A 23,195-nucleotide genomic window follows, 5' to 3' on the forward strand; every position below is an offset into this window, starting at 1 on the left:
AGAGGAGTTTACCTTCAAATAGGAGAGGCAGATGCACAAAAAAGAGCCAGTCAGCCTATATAAGTACAATAAGTCAAACATTTATAGGATGGATTAAAAGTTGTGGAAGGTGTTGCTTCAGGTACAGTGGCTTGAATTAAACATCTTTGAACTCATAGTTTCATAGTTGAAAACAAATTCTTACCAGTAGCTTCTGTCAAATACTCAGAAGATATTTTATCAGCAGATTCATTCCTCTGGCTGTAGTAAGACTAAGAGTCCGAAAAAATTGAGATGTTTTCATATTTGATACATAAATTTTCTCTGGACCATTAAAGTAATATTTTTCACTCACCTCAACATGAAACCATCGTCTGCTCTTAAGCTAATTAATTACTGCGTGAAATTTTGCAGTGAACTGCTCTGTCACAGGGTTTACTTTTATAAGGATAGAATTGATATGTTCTTTTAAAAATCAAATTCACTCGCATCCGCAGATATGTAGAGCACAGGTTTTGGCCTTTTTCTGATCTGATGCTTGCTTCCCACTGATAAGATGTGAAGTCTTAGGCTAGTTACTCTCATGTGTAAGACTTTTAGTTTTCTTATCTATACAGTAGAAGTAAAGCTCCCATCTTTGAAGCTTCTTGTGAGGATTGATTAAGTTAAGGCAGGAAGCACTGTGTTCACATGCTTTATGTATAGTAGTCATTCAAGAAATCGTATTAAACAGTACTAATTCATATTGTTACTGATTACATTTTCTCTTTTGATAGTCACATTGTTTCCAGCATTCCTTAAAGTTAAAAGGCAATACATGTTGACTCATATGGGTGTGTATTATTCATAAACAATAAAGTCAGGTATTAGAAAAACATACTGGTTTTCTAATGTTCTTTGAGATTCCTTTATTCATGATTTTGTTTGAGTGCCTTAACTTTTATTCTTACATGTTTATTATAGAACTTTTAGAAAATATAGGCAAGTAAAAAGAATCAAGTAACAAGGAAATAGAGACAAGTAAAAACAATCAAGTAATAAGAACTTACCCATTGTCTCAAGACCTAGAAATAACTACTATTAATACTTTGGTAGATGTCCTGAAAGCATTTTTTCATGTATATGTGTGGGTATACACAAAATATGAATGATATATATTTTTAATGAAAAAGGGATCATATTCTGCTTTTCAAAAATTTGCTATTTCATAAATACCTTCCACATGAATATTTTGCATAATCCTTTTCCATGGCTGCACGTGCTGCATATCTTCAGTTGCCCCTCCAAGCCCTCCTCTACCCTCTCATCCTGCCTGTGCCTGGGGACTTGCGGGCGTGGACCTCATCAGTGGGCTCCCCTGCCTTCTGGGTTCATGCAGTGGGGACCCCCAGCAGGAGATCAGAAAGAGGAAGGCAAACAAGGCAGAGGTATTTTTTCTACTGCTACTCTGCTATGGGGTCCCTGGAGGTTTGCTGAGTTCCTCCCCCACTAGGTCACTGAGTCATACCCATTCAGCTACCTCTCTCTGGGTCTAGTTACATCCCCTCCAGGCGTAAGAATGCAGCCCCACCCTTACCAGTCTCAGCACCACCTCTTGTGGTTAGCTCACTTTTGTAAATGGTCCCTTTTAAAAATTCTTCGAACTACCCAATTTGAGTGTCCCATCCCGTTCCTCCTAAAACCCTTGATTTACACGCAGCGAGGGGTTCTCAAACTGTAGTGTGCACACATCAGAATCACCTGGACTGTTTCTCTTTTTTTTTAAAACAATGTCTGTTTGTTTTAAATGAAAGCTTCTTTATTGATTTATTTTTGGCTGTGTTGGGTCTTCGTTTCTGGGCGAGGGCTCTCTCCAGTTGCGGCAAGCGGGGGCCACTCCTCATCGCGGTACGCGGGCCTCTCTTGTTGCGGAGCACGGGCTCCAGACGCGCAGGCTCAGTAGTTGTGGCGCACGGGCCCAGCCGCTCCGCGGCATGTGGGATCCACCCAGACCAGGGCTCGAACCCGTGTCCCCTGCACCGGCAGGCAGACTCCCAACCACTGCGCCACCAAGGAAGCCCTGGAATGTTTCTTAAAACAGAGATTAATCGGCATAACCCTCGAGAATTTGTGATTCAGTAGGTCTGGGAAGAGCCAGAGAACTTGTATTTTTAACAAGTTCCCAGATGTTCTTGGAGGGACCACATTTTGAGAACCATTGCACTAAACATTGGTTCCACTGTGTGAATCTGACAGTTTACTTAACCATCCATTTTCCCTTATCAAGTAACTCTGATATTTATATCCTTTTAGGTAAATTACACACAGACCTGTTAGTTTCCTTCAAAAATTTTCCTAAAAGCAGAGCTTGGGTCCATGTGTATGCAGATATTTTTTTGGTCTTTACTGCCAGGTTGCTCATCAGAAAGTTTTTATAAACTTAAAATCCTACCAATATATAAGAAAGTATGCATTTCTGTGTATCTTTGCAAACACAGTAGAGCATTTTATCATTCATTAAAATCTCTGCCAATTCATAAATGAGAAAATGAAACTGTTGTTTTACTTCAAGTTATTTTGGTAACCAGTGAGATTAATTGGTTTTTCATATGCTTTTGTCCATCTGCACTTATTGATTTTTGGGTGGCAACTTCATGACCTTTGCCCATTTTTCTGGGTGTCTATTTGTTTTATAATTTCAGATACTCTTTATTTATAATGAATATCAACCTTTGTCTTTTATACATGTTTTCAGAATTTCCCCCAGTTTTGTGTTTGGCTTTAGATTTTGTTTATGATTATTTTTCAAAGAATTTTTTCCTTACTTAGAGCTGTTAATCCTTCACTTTATGGTGTCGTGTTTTAGCCTTATGGTTAGAAAAGAAAAACCACCTTTACCTCCAACAGGATGTAATTATCTCCCTGTGTTTTTTACTAATACTTTTGTTGATTTCTTTTTATGTTTCAATGTTTAGACTTTGTTTTGAGAAGACAGAGATATAGTTTCCCCCCCATAAATGTCCTAGAACCACTTGTTGGATAATTCATCCATGCTCCATTATTTGGAAATGCCACTTTTATCAACTACAAGGTCTTAAACGTATTCGGGTTCATTCTTAGAATATCTTTTTGTTCCATTGATTTGTGGACTCTGTCTCACTTTTAATTAACTGACATTTAAAATGTTTTAATACATTTCATTACTTTCGTTTCCTTCCCTCCCTTCCCAAATATCTTTAGCAATTATAATGGCTTACTACTTCCAAAGAAAATGTTATTTTGTCTCACCTCAGAGAAGCCAAAAAATTGTGTCAAATTTCACATCAATAACCAGTTCTTTCTTTCATGAGTTTCAACACTTCAGCTGTTCCGGAGCCAGGGTTCTGCCCCTTTGTCCATTGATTTCATTTGTTTTATTTTGTTTAAAAATAAAACAATAAAAAATACCTTATCCAATTTATTTACCTTATTTAATTTTTGTGACTTGTCTCTCCCTCACTTATACAGCTCATTTCTCCTTCTGTATCACCAGTTTTCTTGAGGGGATGTGGGCTCTGGGTGTGTGTGCCCCCTGACCCAGGGTAGGGGGCGATGCAGGGCTGGAGGGGTTGGTGGGGGCCTTTGAAAGCTTGGGGGTCCAGGGCAGGGGTCTCTCTTGCCAGGTCCAGGTGGGGCTGTTTGTCCTGACTGATTGAGAGTGAAGATTGGGCATGAAGGGTGACAAAATAATTTAGTGTCACTTTTCCAAAAGGTGCAGTTATTTATTGGTTTCTGTGATACTGTTTTTTGAGATGACTTTGGGTTTTTTTAAATGCTATTGATACAATTATTTTCTCATTATTCTGTTTAATGGCATTCATCTCAATAACGTTTTAGACTTAGCCTGAGAATGAGAAGAGCAAGCTGATAAAGGGAAGGTTGGCTACACTCTGTCAGGTGTGCTGAGGGCCAGCCTGGGGGCTTGGAGGAGAGAATTGTCAGCGCGTGGTTTTCCTTGGCTTCTCCCTAGTTCAATCTGCCCAGAGCTAAGCACGTCCTGTTTATTATCAACCTCTCCACCCAAAAACTCTCTGGTCCCTTTTTCTGCTTTACATTTTATTCCATTGCACTTGCCATCACCAGATAGACTATATATTTTCTTAGTTATTTTGCTTATCGGCCTGATTGTCAACAATTCAATTTATTGTCTGTGTCCTTTACCAGAATGGAAGCTGCATGAGGCTTGGGTGTTTCATTTCCTTCTCTGTGTCTCCTCAGCATTGAAAACAGCACATATAGGTGGGCTCAAAAATATTTGACTCAGTGATTGAAAGCCTGGACCCTCTCCTGCCAAGAGGTGCCCTGTGTTTTCTACACACACACATACATATATACAAAAACACATACACACACTCCCTTCATCAGGCTGAGACTTAATCAACTTTAAGGACTCAGCTAATGGGCTCCCTCTCCCAGGAAACTCTCTGTGTCAATCTCCTCCTTCCGGCTGGTTTCCCCTCTCAGATATCCTGTCGGTAACTGTGTGAGCAGTGCTGCCCCGGTACCTTTTGCTCCTTACCTGCCTCACTCTGTGTGACTGGCTCAGCCCTGAGAGCAGACTGGTTCTGGAGCCTCTAGATCCTTGTGTATTCTAGTGCTTGGCTCATAGACCTGGTCACTATCTGTTCAATGAACTAATGCCAAAAATCTGTAAAGTTCTCAAATGGAAAGCATCACCGGTGGATGAATGATGCAGGGAGATATATTTTATCTTGTTTTGATTAAGAAGGAGCTTTCAAAGACAGCTTTCAGGTAATGCAGGCTTGTGAGGTAGTAAACTCCCTGTTCCTGGAAGTATTCAAGCGGAGGCTGAAGAATAGCTGTCAGTGGGTTTTGTGGAGGTGATTACTACTTTCGTTCTCTTGGAGGGTGAGGTCTCTGTGTCACTAAGATCCAGTGATTCTGTTATTCCTGGCTAATTAAGTTTATGTTTAAAAATCTTCCTTTCATTTTTCTCCTTGCCCTAGTTCCCTTTATTCGTTACTCTACAGAGTTTGTTTGTTGTGTGGCTTGCGTGCATGTGTGTCCTCTAAATTATGAGTGCAGCTACCATCCATCTCCTGGTAGTTCCTTGGGAAATGCTGCTGCCTTTCATCTGCTTGCAGCTTGCGAAGCCCATTTGTCTTTATTGAATATGCAAATGTGATGGAACCATCTGCCACTTGCTCTGTGATCTCTCTTTTTTCATAAACGATGGAAGGAGAAAAGTGATTCCATGTTATTAAACACCACAAACAGTTGGATGTCCATTTCAGCGAACGTCAAGATTTATCAGTTAGGATGTTTACCTCTTTTATGATTGAGTCGCTTTTTGCTAGTTTCTGTTCGCTTCATTTTGTTTTACGAAACAAATTAAAATTTTAAAAGGAAATAAAAACAATAAATCCAAGATAATTTAAAACACATATAAGTGTATTGGTTTCCTATGGCTGCCAGAATGGATTACCACAAACTTGGTGGCTTAAAAATGACAGAAATTTATTCTCTCAAACTTTGGGAGGCCAGGAGTCTGAAATCAAGGTGTCACAGGGCTGTGCTTGCTCCCAAGTCTCTGGGGAGAATGAGTTCCTGGCCTCTTGTCACTTCTGGTGGCTTCAGGAGTGCCTTGGCTGGTGGCTGCATCAATTCCATCTCTGTCTCGTGGCTGCATCAATTCCATCTCTGTCTTGTGGCCACATCGCCTCCTCTTCTCTCTGTTTCTCGTCCATGTGTTTCTTACAAGGACGCTTGTCACTGGATTATGGCCCACTTGGATAATCCAGGATGCTCTTCTCATTTCAAGATCCTTAACTTACTTACATGTGCACCCTTTCCCCCCAAATATGGTCACACTCACCGTTCCCATGGATTAGGATTTGGACATATCTGTTTGAGGCCACCACCATTCATGCCACTATAGCAATAAGCCAGGAGAGCTTGTGGGGAGAAAAGGAAACTGAGTGAGGTCTCACTTGGAGGTCCTGGGGATGCCACTTTCTATGGAGTTAGTGGTCTCTATTAACAGAGATCCCATATGACTGTAATAGTAATGTGATAATAGCAGCTATAATTTATGGAGCACTTGTTATGTGCCAGGCACCATTCTGACTCACTTTACTAGCAACGCCTCAGCTAATTCGGGTCTGTGAGGAAGCAACTATTATTCGTGTTGTCTTATAGTCTTAGACAAGTTAAGGAACTTGCCCGAGGTCATGCGAGCAGTAGGTGGGAGAGTCCCATTTGCTAGATTCCAAGTCCTGTATTGTTAACCATGACCGTTCAGCACAGTAAAAGACGCCATCCAGCCTCCCCTGTGACCTGCACATGCAAAGGCAGGGGAGGAAGTAGAGTAGGAGTGGGGTGGCCCAGATGAGTTAGAGAACAATCTCGAAGCCTTCTACTGTGTCCTGTCCCTTGGGAAGGGCTCCCAGTTTAGAGAAAGCAAAAAAAAAAAAAAAAAAAAAAAAAATTTGAGTTTCCAGAACAGTTTCCTTCCATTGCCAAGGTATTGGAGAAAGAATGCAAAGGCCATCAGATTTGTCACCGGTTTGGGGATACCAAATAGATATGGTCTTGGGGGGGGGGGGGGCTGTGAACCAGATATGGAAAGGAGACACACACACACACGCCCACTCCTGTCCTGTGTGCAGCGACAGGACTGCGGTCTGTCTGCCAGCCACCTCCCTCGTTCTGTGTGGAGGGAGGCGCCAGGAGGAGACGGGAGGTGGAAGCAGGCACTGCTCCAGTCTGCATCCCCAACCCACTGTGACCGAGCTCTGGACCTCCCATCCGAAGGTCAAGGCCACCGGCCAGCCACCCCTGAGCTTGCCGTGGTCACCACCGACCCGTGGACTCGCACATGCTCTGGGGTTTCTTTCCCTTCCTGGAAGGGAGGCCACGGACCAGGCTGGGCTGTGAGGGGCAGTCATCTATCCGTCTGTAAGGGCTGGAGACAGGGGTTTTGCAGCTAAGGTAGGAGGAAGAACGGCTGTTCCATTGCGGTTCATTGTTTCTCGTTTGTTTTTATGATTGATTTATACCGCAGTTACTTCAACAAACAAGAGTGGCACCATCTCACAAAAGGTACAGCAACAGTCAAAGGTGGAAGCCCATTTCTCAACAGTGAGGCACATTTCGTTTCCGTTTGCACAGAGGGGGAGCCGGCCCCCAGGGTCTCCCGCACATGCCACGACCTTGGCCCAGCCTGGTGACCTTGGCTGAGCCTAGCGTGGAAGGAGGGAGAAGAAGTGATGGAGGAGGAGGGAGGAGGAGAAAGCACGCCACAGTGTGGTAGAGTTGGGGGACAGGCGCAGACCCTTCTTCACAGAGTCAGAAAAGGTGCCGAGAGCGCAGCAGCACTTACCTGCTGCTTTATTTAGATGCTGTCACACAGTCCGCGGGTCATGACAATAAGAACTCATTATCGGGGGAGCCTTAGGAGTGAGGACTCCTGGTTGGTAGCAGAAGAAAGAACTGGCCCCTTCCCGTCTGTGAGCTGGGAATATATCTGTCTATTTTTAACCACTCGCCTGCTTTGGAACCTTTCCACTTTTTGAGAAATACCATAAATTAGTCTAGTTTGAAGTTTGGCTTTAACGTCAAGGGCTTCTCAGTCCCTAAATAATGAAAAGAATGAAATAATGAAAATGAAAGATTTTCAGTTTTCACTGGCATGTATTTCAAGTGTGACTACAGGTCATTGCTGAACGGTTTGTGATGTTTATTGTGTATATATGTGTGTATATAAAATTAATATGTATATATTTTTCCTTTTCTGAAGTTTTCAAAGACTCATGTGTCCAGAGTTGGAGATTTCCAAAACACATTGGTAACCACTTATATGAAATTTCTAATTTTAATACACTGTGTATGAATTATGTTAGAATATACATATCATGAGGTTACAAAATTAGAAAATAATTTCAAGGAGTCTGGACTTTTGGAAATGTGTGTCTGTGTGTGTATGTGTGTGTGTGTGAATGAATAAAGCATCTTCTGACATCCAGTCTTCTTTCACTATCACAGATTGTTAATAACAACTCAATTAATTATCCATAAAGGTATAAGAGGTTTATTCTGTGAAGTTTAGATTACTTTGAGAACATTGGAGTGTTTTTCCTTTTGCTCTTTGTAAAGTGTTTGAAAAGGACATGGCTTTCCTGTACGGAATTTTTTGCATTTCTTTGAAGTTTTTAATCCACAGACAAGCATTGTGAACGTAGTATAATCATTTAATTCTTTTGGTAGTGGTTTCCCTATCAATCAATCATGCCAGCAGTTATGAAAACATGCTATGCGCTTTATATTCAGACAAATAAAGTTAGAGACTATGTCTACCAGTCAGTTGTGCCAGAGGTAAGAAACCATGTTATAAGCCACCGGTACGTGTTGAGATTCTGGGTCCCAAAAGGAGACCTCCCTTCTAGCTCCTTGCCCATTCATTCATTCAGTTTTTCAACCAGTGTTTATGAGCACCCACATGGTTCAAAGCACATTTACAGTCACTGGGTCACAAAGATGAATGGGACATGGGCACAGGTCTTATTACAATCTGGTGAAGGAGATTGGCAAGGAATCGGATGATTTTAATATGCTTAGTGTTAAGCTAGAAGCTGCCCAGGATATAATGTTATCTAGTCTAAAAGAGGGAGGAGATATGGAGATATATGTTTATGTATAGCTGATTCACTTTGTTGTACAGCAGAAACTAACACACCATTGTAAAGCAATTATACTCCAATAAAGATGTTAAAAAATAAATAAAAGAAACACCTAATCAAACTGCAAGGCAGAGATGCGTGAGGGAAGGTTGCCTGGAAAAGCTGCCGTCTGAGCCAAATCTTCATTATTATTATTTTTAGATAGGATCGCAGTTAACCACATTTTTTTTAAAAAAAGCTTTCCTTTGCCAAAAAATGTTAATAATTGTTTAATTCACATTACAGATTGTATATTACATTTCAGATTATGTTTTATAGATTATTATAGATGGTTAGTTACTTGAGAGAAAGTATAGTAGGAACCTTTGCTCATTAGAGAGTAATATGGAATTAAGGTGAATGACCTTAATCGTTCTGTAGTCATTCTGTGTTGAGTGGAGGTGTTCATTTGAATTTTTAAAAATTGAAGTATAGTTGATTTACAATATTATATTAGTTACAGGTGTACAACACAGTGGTTCAATATTTTTATAGATTATACTCTATTTAAATGTATTACAAAATATTGGCTATATTCCTTGTGCTGTACAATATATCCTTGTAGCTTATCTATTTTGTATGTTTGTATCTTTTAATCCCCTACCCCTATTTTGCCCCTCTGCTCTCCCCTCTCCCCACTGGTAACCACTACTAGTTTGTTCTTCATATCTGTGAGTCTGTTTCTTTCTTGTTTTATTCATTCATTTGTTTTACTTTTTAGATTCCATGCATAACATAGAGTATTTGTCTTTCTCTTTGTCTTATTTCTCTTAGCATTATACCCCCAAGGTCCATCCATGTTGTTGCAAATTTCATTCTTTTTTTTTATGTTGAGCAGTATTCCATTGTATGTATGTGTATACACACACACACACACACACACACACACAATGTATCACATCTTTATCCATTCATCTGTTGATGGATGCTTAGGTTGCTTCCATATCTTGGCTATTGTAAACAATGCTGCTATGAACATTGGGGTGCATATATCTTTTCGAATTAGTGTTTTCATTTTCTTCGGATATATACCCAGACTTCTTGATCTTAGAGAAGAGAAGAAGTTACCAGATGCCAGGCTGGATGGTGGGGCCAGGAAAGGCAGCACAAGAGTGTCTGGTCAAGAGTGATGACAGGAGCATCTGCAGGGTTCAGAAATGGCCTGATAGGAAGGTCAGAGGTTCTGGGCAGCCACTGTAGGATGCTAGACAGGCAAGAGGCATGATCAGAGAGGGGTGTTTCAGAAAGATCCTGGTGATTACACTCTGATGGATGGTGGATTCGTTTCCTAGGGCTACTGTAACAAATTTGGTGTCTTAAAACAAGAGGAATTTATTCTCTCACAGTTCTGGAGGCCAGAAGTCTCATATCAAAGTATGGGTAGGGCCATGCTCCCTCCAGAGGCTGTAGGAGCGAATCCTTCTATATTGTCTTCCAGCTCCTGGGGCCCCCAGGTATTCTTTGGTTTATGGCAACATCACTCCAATCACTGCCTCTGTCTTCACATGGCCTTCTTCCCTGTGTCTTTGGGGGCACTTCCTCTTTTATAAGAATACTAGCTATTGGATTTAGAATCTACCCTAAATCCAGGTTGATTTCATCTAGAGATCTTTAGTTAATTCATCTACAAAGTTCCAATTTCCAAATAAGGTCACACTCTGAGGTTCCAAAAAGATATGAATTTGGGGGCACACTAGTCAGTCCACTACAGATGGGAAGAGGTTGGAAGAGATTCAGATAATCAGATTCTAGAAGGACCTGGGAAGATATTATAGGGAGGCACCTACAAGGGGAGGGAGTGAGAGCTTGGGTAGGCAGGTTTCAATAAGAGTCTGTTTAGGTAGAATGAGGGAGGAAAGTTTAAAAAGAAGGATGAACGCCTGTGGATTAGAAATACAATCTTCACAAAATTTGCTGTCTACACATCTAGATGTTTTCTGTCATTTAAGTCCTAGCTCATATGCCACTCTCTCTAATACTTTTTATCCCTCACTTTATGGCTAGAGCTGTGCTAAGAGTGATGCTAGCATTATCTCATTTAAGTCTTAAACATTCTTCAGAAGCAGGTACTATTGTGATCATCCACCCCATTTTAAAGATGAAAACACTGAGTCTTGGAGAGGTCAGGTGACTTGTTAGGAAAGAAATGTTGTAACTGGGTTTTGAACCAGGCAACGGCACTCCAAAGCCATGGCTCCCAAATACTCACACATCACATGTTCCCACCGCCACTCCTACCCCACACTGGTAAAGTTAGTCTTTCTTTCTTTGAACCCTCATGCCATGTGGTCTGTAGTTCTTTTTGGGCCTTTGTCAATTTCTAGCTAGTTTATTTTTACATAGAGATTTGTGTACATGTCCTGAGGGCAGGATCTGGACCCGTTTCACTTTTGCCTGGTGCCCCCAGTGTCTTACACCTTGCATTGCATAAAGATCATATTCATGAGTGTCCACTGAATAAAGGAATAGTCATAATCCAGAATACAATTAGATGTCCTGCCTGTGTGAGAGAGAGACAAGGAAGCATACAGTTATTGAACAGTATGTTGTGTGCCAGATACAGGTGAGCATAAGGACCTTGAGATGTGCCTAAGAGGGGGGCACTTACCTCAGACTTGCTGGGGAGGGAGAGGGTAAGTTCAGAGAAGTGCAGGTTCCTGGGCCCTGAGGCCTGAGCTGCACCTGAAGGGGTGGGTAGAGGTGGCCCTGGACGGTTCCAGGCAGAGAGAGCAGGGTCTGTTTGGAGCCCTGCATGTGGCTCAGTATAGCTGAAGGCGGGGAGGGAAGGATGGTGGCCAGAGATCAGCTTGGTCCGGTAGGCAGCGACAAGACCCTCAGAACTTTTTCTGTTGTGCTGAGGAGTTTGACCTTTATCCAGAGGAAACAGTGAAAAGACTTTAAAGAGTGGAGGAGTCGAAGGATCAAACTCAAGTGTTGGTGAGAGCTCTCAGGCATCCTCATGGTGGCAGATAGGCTAAAAGGGGATGAGACTGGAGGATGGAGGGTCAGCTGAGAGCCAGCTGTGTATCTGGGAGGAGAGTATGGGCAGTGAGAAGCCAGGGGTGACAGCCCAGGTGTAGAGAGGGGACGAGAAGTGGTGACCAGGGACTTCCCCAGTGGTCCAGTGCTTAAGACTCTGCACTCCCCATGCAGGGGGCCCAGGTTCGATCCCTAGTCAGGGAACTAGATCCCACACACAACAACGAAGATCCCACGTGCTGCAGCCAAGACCCGGTGCAGCCAAATAAATAGATTTTTTTTTTAATTAAAAAAAAAAGTGGTGACCATTAGAAGGTAGGATCAAAAGAACTTGGGAGTGGGCCTGGAAGGGTTCTCAGAGCAAAAACACATCAAAGTAACGGAAAGCCCATTCAAACATCAGCGAATTCATTGTTTCAAACAGCAATTTTGTGTAAATCCATTTTAGAAAGAGTTCTGTGAAAAGATGAGAACGCTTAACTAGTTCTTTCCAATGTCCAAGCACTCTTGTGAAGTCGTGTCTTTCTATCTAATTAACAACTTGTAATGATTTTATCTTGGCCATGACCTTGCATGCCTGTCCTGTTTCATCAGCTGTGTCTCCATAAGGCTTTAGCTTAATTGAAGGGTATAGGATTTGAGGTTTTCTCACTGAGCTTCGAGGTCTTAGGAAAATCAAGGATTGTAGCTAAATATCAGTTTCTGTGTCTCTGAACGTTTCAAATATAACTATGTTGGCTCTGTCTATCCAGACAAAACCACTGACTGTGGGAAGGATGTGGAAGGCAAAAATGACAACCGCACAAACTCTCCATGAGAGTCTCATGTTAACCCAAGTAATATGTTGTGGTACATATAAGTGACACTGTATCATATTATAAGCATCCTTTTAGTTAATGTTTGTCATTTTTTCTCCTTTCTGTATGTGAGTAAAATCTGGGAGAGATGGTAGCAGGATTCTCACATTGTCAGGTTATGACTGTCCAAACACTACTAATTTTTATGGGACTGCACGAAGTGTGACAAATGACGTTGTTGCTACATATGTGCAAGTCACTATGAAAAAAAAATGGGGGTGGGGAAAAGGAGGGGTCAAGATTGACTTATGATGTGGGCCTCAAGGGAGCAGCATTTGGGAGAAAGGGAGTTAATGCTTTGGCTTGGGGCTTGGTGAGCTTGCAGCTCTGTGTGCAGTTGTCAGAGGGGCTGGGTTTTGCATCCTGAGCTCCCCGATTTGGAGGAGCTGTCTGAATAGTAGGAGGCATGCACTCTGAAAGAATGAATTTTAGAGTTGGGGGCAGTTTTGGAAATCACTGAGTTGGGAAGACCTTCTTAAACAAAACACAAAAGCTATACCTTGAAGGGAAACACTTGGCAAATTTGACTTATCAGTATTGAAAGCTTCTGTTCAAGAGAGTGGAACAAAAATAAAATATAAGCAAAGAAGAGAGACTTTTTTCCCCAGAGAGAGTCTGGGAGAGATTACTTGCAGTAAGTACATAGGTGTGTAATTGTCAAGGTATTTATGTACTATTCAATGGCGATAAGGGACACATTCGTATATAGTGATACAAATGAGCAAAGGAAATGAAAAAGCAATTCTCAGAGGAAGTAAAAAGAGTCAATGATCATATACTCAATTTTACCTGTAATTAACGATATGCAAGTTAAGCAACAACAAATATTATTTTACTCCCACCAGATTCCTGAAATAAACAGTTTAAGGAGGACAGGAAATTTGTGTTATCACCACAGAAAAATACAAACCAAACTGAGAATAAACTGAAATGGTTATTTGTGCGGGCAAAGGGAGGTGGTTGCTAGGGAAACTATTTTTATCTGTAATGTTTAAATTTTTTTACTAGGAGAATGTGTTCATGCATTACTTGTCTATTTTAAATTAATAAAGAAAGGAATCATTGCCTCTCCTCATTTTTTTTTTTTTTTTTTGCCTCTCCTCATTTTGTGTTATTGGATAATTACAAGGAATCATGATCTGTGTTATTCATTGTTACTTTCACAGCAGAAAAATTAGGGCTTTCATGACCAATTCTGTTATCTTTCCATTACATTTGAAGGATTCGTGAGACGGAATCTGGAAATAAAGGAAATACCAGTTTCCAGAGGGGAAATATAGTATCTAGAGCAGGGTTTCTTGAGAGGAGTACTATTATTTTGGACTAGGCGTTTCTATGTTATTGGGGCCTGTCCACTGCCATGTAGGATGTTCAGCAGTATCCCTGGCTTTTGCTGATTACCAAACCAAACTTGGGTCTGCTGGACTGCATGCAGTAAAGCCAATCTACTGACACTGGGTTGTGGTGAAAGAAAGTGCAGTGTTGATTGCAAGTGCCAAGCAAGGAGTCGGGGTAGTTAATGCTCAAGAGACAGAACTCCCTGATGGGTTTCCGGGAAGACCTTTTAAAGGCAAGGGGAGGAAGGGAAGTTGCATGGTGTGTGATCAGCTTGTGCACAATTCTCTGATTGGTTCATGGTAATGGGGATGTCACAGGGGTTAATGTTATCAATTCTCAGGCTCCAGCTGGTCTGGGGGCTGTGTGTTCAAGGTCATCATGTAGTTAACTTTGTCCATTTGGTGGGGTTTTAGTATCTGTAAAACAACTCAGGACTGTGCATGACTGTTATCTATGTCCTTCAGGGAGGAACTAAAGATTCTGTGATTGCTATATGGCTGATGTACTGTTGAAATTGTTATGAGTTTTTCCTGGCCCAACTGCTATTTTTTTGTTACTATATGTTCACATTCTTTCAATCATTAATTCCTGAGCCAGGCTTTTGTGACTCAGGGGAGGCCTGGGAAACTAAAACTTTTCTACAAACAAGAAGCAGGCAGAGGAGGACGTGGGAGGGTCTGTCCCAGGAAGGCCCCGTAGGGTCCTGCTCACTTACATACCCATCTCCCAATTTGGGACAACCAAAAATGTCTGCAGACATTGACAGATCTCCCCTGGATGACACACCCCTACCTATAAGGAAAACCACTGGTCTAGGGAAAGCCCAGAAGAAGAACTCAAGCATGGCACTTAGCCCAGTTCCATGTCTGCAAGAAAACAATATAATGGACTTAATTTTTATATGCAGTACTTTGCTATTCCCTAAAACAACAGCTGTTATACATTCCTTGACAAAATTCTATTTATTGCTTTTTTTATCTTTGTATCTTAGATACACTCCCCACGCCCAGGTAGGGGCAACTCTCCACTTGCCAAGGCTTGGTAGGTTTTGACCCTCCAGGGTAGCTCAGAGTGGTGCAGGTATAGAGAGGAAGTGGTTATTTTGTCCGTCTGAGCATCATCAGAGCCTCTGGACAGACGATCATTCCAGCGGACACACTTGGCTTCTAGTCTTACATGCGTTCAGGACCTCGGTTGTAACAGAAACCCACACAGGCTAGTTTAAGCCAGAAGATGGGGTCAGCCACCATAAGATTACAGCTTGTGGACAGACCCTGAAGGGAGAAGGCACAGGCAGAGATCAGAGAGCTGGAAAACAAAGTCAGAGTGATAGCAGGGGAACTTGTCAGCCGCATTAGGGGTTGTGTGTGATTTGTCCAAAGGGAAGAGAAGGTGTTAAGTCACGGATGGTCCAGGCCTGGAGGGTGCGTTGGGGGCGGAGCAAGAGCAGGGTGAGGAAGAAGCCACTGAGTAGATGCCAGCAGCCAATGAGACATGAAAGTGGTTCTGCTGATCATGGTGCCAGTGGGGACACAGCAAGTGTGCAGATCCCAAGGAAGTCAGACGATGGGTTCAGCTGGAAATGGGGCTGGAGCAGCACATATGCAGGGCAAAGGTCCTTTTGCACACAGAGAGGAAAGGAGAATATTCCTGCAAAAGATTAGGCAGTAAGGGGAACATTAATGAAACCAGCATCCTTTAACTTGGAGAATGTGATACCATCAGGGCTTGGTATGCATTCACGCCCACTTATAAAAGGTTGGCAGGTGGGCTAGACATGAGAGCGCAAGCGTGAAAAGCCCATGTAGTATTTGTATTTGATTCTTCCTTTCCTCAAATGTTAATTTTAAAATAAAACCAAATGAAAGCGTGTGATTTTATTTTTTAAAAAAAGTGGTTGACTTTCTTATATGGGATGAAAATTATGACTCTACAATCAAGGAGCTCCAAAACGATCCTGAGTGATGGGAAAGGTAATTCACTCAGTACCGAGCCACTCTAAGTCACTAGTTATACACACACACACGTTTAAGTTCTGTTATGTTGTTATTATAAAATCTCATTTTTCAAGTCGTATTTCTTTAGGTCCTGCTCAAAGTTTGAGTAAACATTTAAAATTTAAGCATCATGCTTTCAGTAAAGCCATTATGTGCCGGCCAGGCCGCATGGATAGGACACTTATGAGCCCCGCTCAGACAACCTAGTGGGAAAAGGCAGTCTCATAAAACATAATTCAATGCAGTGGACCATAACAGAGGTATGAGAAACAATGGAAGGAAAAAGGAGGGAATTTTAGCTCATATCCTAGAAAAATCTCCAATTCTGAAATTTTGAACAATTTCCGGTGAATGATAAACTATCAGACTTGAAAGTGTTCAATACAGACTCTTCCTCAAAGACTCTTACCCTTCTCCCTGTTGTCAGCTGCATTGCAGGAAATCATTTCCAGGAAGATGGCTCCTGTAGGTAATAAAAGTAAAATACTTCCTGGGTATTTCATCTGTCAGCTTTTTTTTTTTTTTTAATTGTGGTACGCAGGCCTCTCGCTGTCGTGGCCTCTCCCATTGCAGAGCACAGGCTCCGGATGCGCAGGCTCAGCAGCCATGGCTCACGGGCCCAGCCGTTCCGCGGCACGTGGGATCTTCCTGGACCGGGGCACGAACCCGTGCCCCTGCATCGGCAGGCGGACTCTCAACCACTGCGCCACCAGGGAAGCCCTCATCTGTCATCTTTTGAGATTAGTTTAATGTTATTTGTGTGCTGTGAGCTTTAAGTTCTGATGAATTGAATATTAGAGCAGATGCAAGATTTTTTTTTTTTAACATCTTTATTGGAGTATAATTGTTTTACAATACTGTGTTAGTTTTTCCTTTACAACAAACTGAATCAGTTATACATATACATATGTTCCCATATCTCTTCCCTCTTGCATCACCCTCTCTCCCACCCTCCCTATCCCACCCCTCTAGGTGGTCACAAAGCACAGAGGTGATCTCCCTGTGCTATGCAGCAGCTTCCCACTAGCTGTCTAATTTACATTTGATAGATGCAAGATTTTTACAGTTAGAGTGTATCTATGTCCATTATAGGTGAAAAACAAGAAAACTACAACTCTCAGTATTTTCATTATGGGCTTTAGAGACTTAGGATTTTTAAAAGAAATTCTTTCACATATGCCTGTGTTTGAAATCAAACACATACCTACACACAGACAGGGTCAAATTATACTTAAGTACTAATTAAACTATTATTTTATTCACTTGAATGTAATGTATTAATTAAGGTTCACTGTTACTTTTATAAACATGTTTTAGGTTTGCGGAAAATAAACAATCAAAAGAGACATGAGATGCTTAGGGCTCAGCCCTTCTCACCCTATTCCACTCTCCCAGAGCTCAGAATCGTCTTAATTGGCACAGATCCCTATAGGGAACCAATGTGACAATTAGAAAGCTGCCCTCGTTATAAGAGGCTCAAAGGAATACATGGTGTTGGGAAATACTCTTATTTTCTCAGTTGCATTACAAGCAATCCTTGGTCACAGCATGAAGAGATTCTGTAGAAAGCCATGTGTGCAGTGAAAAGGATGCTTTTTAACTCAGGTTGGAACAGAGGAGCCCTTGAATGACACAAACAACTAGACCATTTCACTCCTACCTGGGTTGTCTGTTCGCTCTTGTTAAATCCTTAACTGGTCCTCGAAGCACCCACTGTTTTGGGTTCTTAACCCTGATTCCCTCCAAGGCAGTGATTCACACTCTATATTCACAGAAGTCTCAGGTTCTGGGGAAGAGTTCAGACCTCCCACCCCTTACAGCTGAAGGTTCCCTAGTTCTCTGTATGATATATTTTGGTTTTGTGTAAAATTTAATCTGAAACGAGGGTTCTCTGGGGAAAAAAATAAAGACAGCAAACCCAGATTTCAGATGTAAGTGACCACCATACCTGGGCCACCTGAGAGTGGCCCTCAGGTTGGTGATAAACTAGGCATGGAGTGGAGGCTCCTTATGTAGTGAAGAAAGCAATAAATCTTGGGACTCCAGGAGAAGACAGTAGCCGTCTTATGGACAGTCAGATGTAAAGTTCTCATATGATTGTTACTGCCTTGGCGCCAGTGACTATATGTTGCCTTCCAGAGGATGTCCACTCCCAGCCTTGTGTCAGTAAAACAATCAGATTAAATTACGTTACCCAGGGTGTAGAGACTCACAGAATAACCACCACCACCTACCTCGATGCCTGTTATTTTAAAAGAATCGCGATAAGTGGAATTTCAGGTAGGCTCAGAAAGATGGCATAAATGTCCTCCTGTATAGGGAGGGGGTTTTTATCCTAGTGCCTGACAAAGCCCCAGTGTCTGAAGCATCGTCTTTGCCACTGTAGGATCCATGGAAATCTCTTTTGAAGAAGCTGGAACATTATTAATCTGGGTTTCCTGGGTCATGATGGGTAGGTGGTCTCAGAGCAGTGCTGCCTCCCAGCCCACCGCCCAAACACTCTCTCTTCCTTAGCTTCTGCAACTGTTCTGTTCCTCACTCCAAACTGTCTTTGTTCTGTGTACTGTTGATATGACCAAGATATGACCCCCAACTCCTGCTCTGCTTCCCCAGTCTTCTCCCAGTGTCAGCCTGGACCAGGAAATAACTCTTCAGCCCTACCTTGGACCTTCTTAGGTGCTGAAATGAGCCCTCAGTCTTCAGAATGTTTTTTTGCTCATAAAGCAAGATTTTCAACTCACAGTAACAAAAACACCTCTAAAGAATTTTGTGTCCTTATTGCCAGATGCACAAAGTTTTTATTTCAACCAAGTCATTGACACGTGGGGAACGCTATCAAAATGCCTCTTCTGGGCTGTCCATGGATAGTAAGCGAAACAGAATGATTTAAAATAGTTGACATTTGCTCTGACCTCAAAGCAACTCAAATGGGATACACTTAATTTCCTGTGATCATGTTCTGTTGTTCTGTTTAAAATTTTTATCTTATAATCTTTGGTAAAAAGAAGTGTGTGCATATGGAAGTGATGAGGCATATTAATGAAACCAACCCATCTTGCAATTTAAGAGTCAGAACAGCTGAAACTCAGGTTCAGCTGCTCCCACTTGAAAGCCAGTACTTTGAAGAGGCAAGTGTTGGTAGGAAAGGAGAGTTTGCTTCATTCAGGAGGCTGGCAACTTGGGGAGAAGGCAGACTCATGTCAAAAAGCCAACTTCCCACTCTTGGTCAGGAGGCAAGAGCTTTTAAAGGGGAGTTTCAGGGGTGCAGAGGCAAAGGGAGGGGGCTACGTGCAGAACAGCACGGTCAGCTCTGACAGTCACCTTGAAATTAGTCATGCAGTGGGCTGATCAACGTCATATTGATTGTTTTAAGTACAGATAATCTTCAGTTCCAGGGTCAGTTTGTTCCCATTTTCTTGAGGCCAGTTCTTGGAAATGTGGCAGCTAATGTCATGGCTACAATCTGGCCATTACGTAGTTAACATCTTCCACCTGGTGGGGGTTTTTTGTATCTGCAAAACAGCTCAAAGGACAAGGCCCAGAATATTATCTGTAGCCCTTGAGGAGGAACTAAAAGTCCTTGACTTTGCTTAATGACTAAACCATTATTGCTTTGTCCTGTTTGATTGTTTGCCTTTGCTTCTGCATTTTCTTGCCTCTCTGATTAAACTTATTCTTTGGCTAAAGTTCTTCTACAGACAAAAGGCAGGCGGAGGACATGGAGAGGTCTGTTCTGGGAAGGCCGCATAGGGTCCTGCGCAACTGGGTAGTTTACACAACTACCTATGGGCTCTCCTCGCCCATCCTCCTGATTTCCTGACATCATTTCCCCAATATTTTATCGTGAAAATTTCCAATCACATAGGAAGGTTAAAAGAATTTTAGTGTGAACATTTCCGTCTTTAAAGTAAAATCGCTTCTGGAATGTTAAAGACTGAGTTTCAGTAACAAAATATTCTGTCAGTGCTGGTTGATTCTTGTTCAAGTAGGTAGGAGATTCCTTCACCTTATAGATTGTGAATTATCAGATGAAAGGCTTTTTATAAACACAATAAGTCACTGCCAAAATGCTACTGATTTGAAGGCAAGCAGAGTAAATCTACTAACATTTGCCAGATCTCCTCCATGGTGTAAGATGAAATACTTTGCGAAGAGCATGAAGCCTTTGTGTAACAAAGAACTCATGGGGGCGCTGGGGTGGCATTTTACTCGCTTCCTTTCCATAAACGGCCCATTTTGATAAATGCAGTCCTTTCATGGAGGGTTTTTTGATATTCTAGTCCTTCTTACAGTCATACCTTATTTTAACAGTCTCTGAGCTCTGCTGCCTTTTCAATATCTAATTATGTCTCAAGTTTTATTTTTCCCTTGTCCCACCAGAGCATATTGCCTCTTAATATTCACAGTGGTTAATGGAGTACTCACTTCTGAGTAACCTTTTAGATAATTCTTCTCAGGGAGCCACGTAATATTTTCTTGGCATAATACTTATGTACTTTGCAAGTATTCCTTGAGGAGGAAAAATGGATTACCTGATGGAGATGGTATTTGCAGATAGAGTGGCAAAGGGGGCAATTACTGATAAATGACATTGGACCTTTTGTAACCCTGGATTCAATTCTGGAGTCCATTACTGTGTGCAAAGTGCTTTGTGGGGGCACTGTAAAAGAGACCCCCCAATGTCTCCTTTTGCTCTGTCATATTTTTTTCAGGAAGAAGAAAGAGACAGGCTACAGCCAGAAGACCTATACAATGGAGCTATAGTGAGGGGCTGTGAAGCAGCTGTTATTTTGTATTTGGGGGCCATTTTTCAGTAGGTGTGTGTGATGCTCTAGAATAGGGGTTCTTCCTCTGAGGTCTGGGGACCTCTAGATCAGAGTTTCTGGAAGTTTGTGTAGAGGCCACTTGCATTAGAATCACCTGGCAGTGCCTGTCCATAGGCAAGTTCCTGGGCCTCACCCCAGAGCTCCTGGATGACTATTTTGAGGGCTGGAGTTAGGGAATTTGCATTTTAAACAAGCCCTTCTGGCTGTTCTTTATTGTACAATGAAGTGTGAGAACCACTTCTTTAGAGTTTCAGGGTCGGAAGTTTCCTGAAATTGTATGCAAATATTCTTGTGATTTGCATATGAACATTTTTCCATGATGGTTAAAATACTTGGAACTACTACTCTAGAAAACAGAACCCTTGGGCCCTGAAGGAATTAATACTACCTTTTTTTTTTTATGATTTGGAGTTGAGTGGCTTGGCTTCCATGGTAAATGGCACCCAAAGAGGCCTGATGGCTCAGAGAACTTGGCAGAACCAAGCCCTAGGGCTCCCCTCTCTAGTCCATAGGTGATGAGGACTTTCCCAGTTATTCTACCAGTTCTCCGTTCTGGTCACGTTACCCCTCATTCAAGAATTCCCCGTGCTTCCCACTACGGAATGAGTTTTCCACCCGATACAAGTATCGGTCTGGGCTGGGCTGGTCCCTAAGCAAGTGTTCAGTATATTCCACCCAGCCATCCTCCGTGCGCTCTGTCATCCATTTTCTTCCGCATGTATTGCAGGGTCAGACAGTCCTGAGCTCCAGCCCTGGCACTGCCACGGGCCAGCCGTGCGATTCCAGGCAAGTAACTTAATCACACTGAGCCTCAGTTTCATGGTTAGTAACGTGAGAATGATTGCACGTGCCTCAGCAAATCTCTGGGAGCATTAAACGAGTCCATGCAAACGTGGGGCTTAGCATGGTGTCCGGCACACAGGGAAGAGCACCTTTGCTCTTGCCCCTCTGCCTTCCCTCTTCTCTACCCCCTGCCTGTCCATCTCCTTGAAGTCTTCTTGGATCTTCCCATCACTCCCCCCTGCAGGGGGTGCTCTCTCCCTCTCCTGATACTGGTAACATTTTATTCTTATCTTTCTTTGGCATTGACCACTCCCTACTTTGTGTGACTTTTTTTTTTTTTTTTTTTTGCGCCATTTTTGTACTCAGCAACTTTATTTTGGAATAACTTTTAATTTTATTTTAGTTTTTAAAATAAAAAACCCATGACGTGTTTTTCAAAATTCTGTTGAAAGTATAAATAATTTTTTCATTTAATATTATAGGATGGTGTGATGGGGTACTTATTATCTCATCACTTTGATAAAATGTCTGCTCCATACATATATGTCATTGTTTAGAGTAGAAATATCAGATTTCACAGGAGAAAATTTTTTTTTTTTTTTTTCCAGTATGCAGGCCTCTCACCGTTGTCGCCTCTCCCGTTGCGGAGCACAGGCTCCGGACGCACAGGCCCAGCGGCCATGGCTCACGGGCCCAGCCGCTCCGCGGCGTGTGGGATCTTCCCCGGTCCGGGGCACGAACCCGCGTCCCCTGCATCGGCAGGCGGATTCTCAACCCCTGCGCCACCAGGGAAGCCCGAGGAAATTTTTTATTTGGAAAACTTAACTAGGCACTTTTAGTTCTTGACAGTTTGTATCAAATGCGCTGTTTCCTTTTGGTGGGCGGTTCAGGTAAATGGCACTTGAAATGCCCATTGAGATATCTGAAGTTAAGTGAAAAGAGAAAAAGTAAGTCCAAAGTTATCACAAGGTGTGTGACTTTTATGTACCTCTCTTATCTCCCCTGCTTCCTGTGGGCAGGATTCCGGTCTGATTATCCCCAGGGACACAGCCAAAAGCCTTCTTGCACATAGAAGGTACTGAATTGGAAGTTGGTTTGTTTTTTTTCTTTTTAAATTTTTATTGGAGTATAGTTGATTTACAGTGTTGTGTTACTTTCTGCTGTACAGCACAGTGAATCAGTTATACATACACATACACATATAACCACTCTTTTCTAAGATTCTTTCCCCATATAGGTCATTACAGAGTATTGAGTAGAGTTCCTATGCTATAGAGTAGGTCCTCATTAGTTATCTATTTTATATATAGTAGTGTATATATGTCAATCCCAATCTCTCAGTTTATCCCTCCCTACCCCTTTCCCCCCCGATAACCATAAATTTGTTTTCTACATCTGTAACTCTATTTCTGTTTTGTAAATAAGTCCATTTGCACCATTTTTTTAGATTCCACATATAAGCAATATCATACAATATTTGTCCTTCTCTGTCTGACTTGCTTCACTCAGTATGACAATCTCTAGGTCCATCCATGTTGCTGCAAAGGACATTATTTCATTCTTTTTTATGGCTGAGTAATATTCTATTGTATATATGTACCACATCTTCTTTATCCATTCCTCTGTTGATGGACATTTAGGTAGAAGTTAGTTTTAATGCTAGTCATAATAGATGGGAATTTAGCCTGTCTTCCACGTTGCCCATGAATTTTCTGGAGTAAACGAGGGAGTTTGTAATCC

At 42.0% G+C, this 23,195-nt stretch overlaps 1 protein-coding gene across 9 annotated transcripts in view; it reads left to right on the forward strand.

Annotated features, from left to right (window-relative positions):
* HECW1 (HECT, C2 and WW domain containing E3 ubiquitin protein ligase 1) overlaps nt 1–23,195 on the forward strand; it is a 463,589-nt gene that overhangs the window by 53,672 nt on the left and 386,722 nt on the right. Inside the window, exon 1 of one of the 9 annotated variants that reach the window (XM_067042897.1) lies at nt 6,887–6,948. The exons of the other annotated variants lie outside the window; for them this stretch is intronic. The gene's annotated coding sequence lies outside the window, so the exon portion shown is untranslated. Of the gene's footprint in view, nt 1–6,886; nt 6,949–23,195 lie in introns of those variants that run through there. 9 annotated transcript variants of the gene reach the window in all.

The sequence above is a fragment of the Kogia breviceps genome, chromosome 9, assembly GCF_026419965.1.
Source record: "Kogia breviceps isolate mKogBre1 chromosome 9, mKogBre1 haplotype 1, whole genome shotgun sequence".
Classification (NCBI taxonomy): domain Eukaryota; kingdom Metazoa; phylum Chordata; class Mammalia; order Artiodactyla; family Physeteridae; genus Kogia; species Kogia breviceps.